Source organism: Coregonus lavaretus, assembly GCF_964263955.1.
Source record: "Coregonus lavaretus genome assembly, chromosome: 5".
NCBI classification, from domain to species: Eukaryota; Metazoa; Chordata; class Actinopteri; order Salmoniformes; family Salmonidae; genus Coregonus; species Coregonus lavaretus.
Window position 1 is genome coordinate 60,393,911 of NC_139992.1, and position 5,066 is coordinate 60,398,976.

At 50.4% G+C, this 5,066-nt stretch overlaps 1 long non-coding RNA gene across 1 annotated transcript; it reads left to right on the forward strand.

The window, feature by feature from the left end:
- Nucleotides 1-580: 580 nt before the first annotated feature.
- On the forward strand, nt 581-4,567 carry LOC311128968. The gene is made up of 3 exons (XR_014613249.1): nt 581-1,286; nt 1,677-1,849; nt 1,952-4,567. It is a non-coding gene; the product is annotated as an uncharacterized lncRNA (long non-coding RNA).
- Nucleotides 4,568-5,066: the final 499 nt, after the last annotated feature.

The window sequence follows — 5,066 nt, forward strand, 5'->3', positions numbered from 1 at the left end:
GAGGTGTTGTTTCCTACCTTAACCACCTGGGGATGGCCCGTCAGGATGTCCAGGACCCAGGTGCACAGGGCGGGGTTCAGACCCAGGGCCTCAAGCTTAATGATGTTCTTAGAGGGTACTATGGTGTTGAAGGCTGAGCTATAGTCAATGAACAGTATTCTTACATAGGTATTCCTCTTGTCCAGATGGGATAGGGCAGTGTGCAGTGCAATGGCGATTGCATCATCTGTGGATCTATTGGGGCGGTATGCAAATTAAAGTGGGTCTAGGGTGTCAGGTAAGGTGGAGGTGATATGATCCTTAACTAGCCTCTCAAAGCACTTCATGATGACAGAATTGAGTGCTACGGGGCGATAATCATTTAGTTCAGTTACCTTTGCTTTCTTGGGTACAGGAACAATGGTGGGCTTCTTGAAGCAAGTGGGGACAGCAGACTGGGATAGGGAGAGATTGAATATGTCTGTAAACACTCCAGCCAGCTGGGCTGGCAGCCTTGCTAGGGTTAACACTCTTAAATGTCTTACTCACGTCGGCCACAGAGAATGAGAGCCCACAGTCCTTGGGAGTTGGCCGCGTCGGTGGCACTGTGTTATCCTCAAAGCAGGCGAAGAAGGTGTTTAGCTTGTCCGGGAGCAAGACGTCGGTTTTCTGCGACGTGGCTGGTTTTCCCTTTGTAATCCGTGATTGTCTGTAGACCCTGCCACATACGTCTCGTGTCTGAGCCGTTGAATTGCGACTCCACTTTGTCTCTGTACTGACATTTTGCCTGTTTGATTGCCTTACGGAGGGAATAATTACACTGTTTGTATTCTGCCATATTCCCAGTCACCTTGCCGTGGTTAAATGCGGTGGATCGCGCTTTCAGTTTTGCGCGAATGCTGCCATCTATCCACGGTTTTTGGTTTGGGTAGGTTTTAATAGTCACAGTGGGAACGACATCCCCTATACACGTCCTGATGATCTCAGTCACCATGTCCGTGTATACGTCAATGTTATTCTCAGAGGCAACCCGGAACATATCCCAGTCAGCGTGATCAAAACATTTTTGAAGCATGGATTCTGATTGGTCAGACCAGCGTTGAATATACCTTAGCACGGATACTTCCTGTTTGAGTTTCTGCCTATAGCAAAGGAGGAGCAAAATGGAGTTGTGATCTGTTTTGACGAAGGGAGAGGGTCTTGTAGCTGTACCGGAAGGGGGAGTAACAATGGTCGAGAGTTTTTGCCCTGGGGGGTAAGAACAAAGGATCCAATTCGGGAAAGTCATATTTCTGGTCGTAATGCTGGTGAGTTACCTCTGATATCCAAAAGTTATTTCCGGCTGTATGTAAAAACACAAAAAAACATTCTGGGCTAATAATGTAGGAAATAACACACAAAAAAACAAAATACTGCATAGTTGCTTAGGAGCTAGAAGCACAGCTGCCATGTCTGAAGGCGCCATCTTCAAGTGAGAAATATTCAGCGGATACGGGATTGCTAGGCCATCTATATGACATCCCAAACTGAGATTAGAGAAAGATGTTATTTGTTACTCTTAATTGTAAGGGACGAAGTTAATATGTATTTAGATTAAAAGTTAAGTTAACTTTTCTAACATTATGTCATGAATCTCGCTTCCTGAGTCTGTTTCTGCCTGTGTTGCCTGTTTTCTGTTCTGAAATCTGTTTCCTGAGGTTCCTGAACGCACCCTGTCTGGTTGCCAGGCGACGAAGCTAGGCGGGAGATCTCTCTATTACCCGCACCTGCATCTCATCAGCTATCTGCACACCTGGTCCTGATCATCACCTCTCCACTTCATAAGCTCTGACCTGACATCCATTCCCTGCCGGATCGTTAGCCATGAACAGTATGTTGTGTCAGCGTATCAGCCTCAAGTTTACTAGAGTTAGTTTTGTTGTTCTGTACTTTTTGCTTGCCGTGTACTCACCTCCGTTTACTCTGTCTACAGTCATTCTCCCGGAACATTCACCCCACCCCTGCCTGGTCGTCGGTGGCTTCTGTGACACCATTGGATCTGCCTATTCACTCCCACCAACTCACCTCCGCTGCCCGCTCCGTCTCCTGGATTATTCTGCTTCCACATTTGAGTCTGTAAATAAATACTCACCTTCGTTCTACTCACCTTGTCCTGGTCTGCTTCTGGGTTCTGCTTTAGAGAATCGTGACACACTATCAAATCCATGGTCCAAAGATGTGCACACAATAGCCCTACATAAGGCATTCTTGTGAGTAAACTGAAATTGTATTGGGTTTTCTATATAGTATACTGTGTATTCTGGATGTCTTTTTCATGTTGACGTATACTCCTGTTTTCTGTTGAAAAGGTTGTTAAAGAAGGGTGTCCTTGCAGTGTCTCTCTCACCTTTGATACATTCAGGGTGATGTGATAATTTCCAAAGCATCTAAAAGCCTTTCTTTGTCAGATGTCTTCCTGTTTAGGTTCCACACAGTGCTGTGTAAACCCATAAACACTTCTGTTATACAGTTTCACCCCTGAACCATAAAACATTCTATGCATTTATAATACCTTTATAGTTCATAACCTGCATAGAATAATTGGTGTCACGCCCTGGCTCTGGGGACTCTTATATGTTGAGCCAGGGTGTGTAGGTTTCATTGTTTAGTTTTCTAGGTTTGTGTTCTAGTTCTTGTATATCTATGTTGGCCAGGGTGGTTCCCAATCAGAGGCAGCTGTAGCTTGTTGTCTCTGATTGGGGACCATACTTAGGCAGCCTGTTTGGCACGGTTATTTTGTGGGATCTTGATCCGTAAGGTTTGTTGTTTAACCTAGGACTTCACGTATCGTTTGTTTTGTTGTTTTGGTTCGTGTTGTACATTTAATAAAGTATGTACGCCTATCACGCTGCGCCTTGGTCCGCTTCATCCGTTAACGATCGTGACAGAAGATCCCACCTCGACTGGATCAAGCAGCGTGACGAGGAGAGAGGATGGACTTGGGAGGAGATGAGTGAGAGTCTGGCAAGTGGGATGGAGGCCATGAGCACGGGGGAGAGACAAGCCCAAAAAATTTTTAGGGGGGGGCTCACGCCGTGGACGACGAGGCAGCAGGAGGCCACGATAGAGCGGTTCAGCCGGTTAGCAGAGGAGGCCGCCAGATTAAGGGGGTCATTGGTCACGAGGGAGAAGGAGAGTGTAGAGGCATGGAGAGAGGAACTGGTTAGGCAGCAGAGGGAGCGGAGGTTTATGAGGAAACCCAGTCCCGCTCCTCGCACCAAGCAAGTGGTGTGTGTCACCAGTCCGGTCCGGCCCGTTCCTGATTCCCGCACAAGGCCAGTGGTGTGTGTTCCCAGTACGGTCAGGCCCGTTCCTGCTCCCCGCACTAAGCCTGTGGTGCGCGTCGCCAGCCCGGTCTGGCCTGTTCCTGCTCCCCGCACCAAGCCAGTGGTGCGCGTCGTCAGCCCGGTCCGGCCCGTTCCTGCTCCCCGCACCAAGCCAGTGGTGCGCGTCGTCAGCCCGGTCCGGCCCGTTCCTGCTCCCCGCACCAAGCCAGTGGTGCGCGTCGCCAGCCGGTCCGGCCCGTTCCTGCTCCCCGCACCAAGCCAGTGGTGCGCGTCGTCAGCCCGGTCCGGCCCGTTCCTGCTCCCCGCACCAAGCCAGTGGTGCGCGTCGTCAGCCCGGTCCGGCCTGTACCTGCTCCCCGCACCAAGCCAATGGTGCGCGTCGTCAGCCCGGTCCGGCCCGTTCCTGCTCCCCGCACCAAGCCAGTGGTGCGCGTCGTCAGCCCGGTCCGGCCCGTTCCTGCTCCCCGCACCAAGCCAGTGGTGCGCGTCGTCAGCCCGGTCCGGCCCGTTCCTACTCCCGCACCAAGCCAGTGGTGCGCGTCGTCAGCCCGGTCCGGCCCGTTCCTGTTCCCTGCACCAAGCCAGTGGTGCGCGTCGCCTGCCTGTTCCTGCTCCCCGCACCAAGCCAATGGTGCGCGTCGTTAGCCCGGTCCGGCCCGTCCCTGCTCCCCGCACCAAGCCAGTGGTGCGCGTTGTCAGTCCGGCACGGTCCGTGCCTGTTCCACCGGTGCCTGGTCCGGCACCGGTCAGCTGCTCCACGCCGGAGCCAGAGCAATCCGCTCCACCGGTGTTCAGTCCGGCTCCGGCCAGCGGGACCAGACCAGGGGCGCAACGGGGGGGTAGAGAAAGTGTGGTGGTCACGCCCGGAGCCGGATCCGCCTCCGAGGGGGAATGCCCACCCGGCCCCTACCCTCTTGTGTTTGGTTGGCGCGGTCGCAGTCCGCGCCTTTGGGGGGGGGTACTGTCACGCCCTGGCTCTGGGGACTCTTATATGTTGAGCCAGGGTGTGTAGGTTTCATTGTTTAGTTTTCTAGGTTTGTGTTCTAGTTCTTGTATGTCTATGTTGGCCAGGGTTGTTCCCAATCAGAGGCAGCTGTAGCTTGTTGTCTCTGATTGGGGACCATACTTAGGCAGCCTGTTTGGCACGGTTATTTTGTGGGATCTTGATCCGTAAGGTTTGTTGTTTAACCTAGGACTTCACGTATTGTTTGTTTTGTTGTTTTGGGTCGTGTTGTACATTTAATAAAGTATGTACGCCTATCACGCTGCGCCTTGGTCCGCTTCATCTAACGACGATCGTGACAATTGGATATGACTTTCAAGGGAAATGCTTTGTATCTAATGACTAATACCGTACTTCTACATTTTAAAGGATCACTCCACTCTTACCAGAATTAATATAATAATGTTATTATTGTTACAAAAACATGATTGAGGCGTGTTTTGACATTTTTGGTCTTCGGGAAGTTATCAAAAAAATTATCTAAAATAAGAAACTTACCTGGCTCCCTAAATAGTCAGGATTTGAAAGCTGGAACCCCCCTTCTTCCTTTACAGTGTAGATATATTTAATAATTTGCAGTAGACTGACACCTATTCAGCCATACATGTTTGAGCTGGGTTCTGACTCTGAGGAAGAGGCACTAGTAGTCATCAAGATGATATCCTGACTGCGGCATGCCTCAACCAACATGAGTCTCAATATCAAGCTAACTATATCTTATAAATCCTATAATGTTAAGCTATATTGGCGTAAAAGTC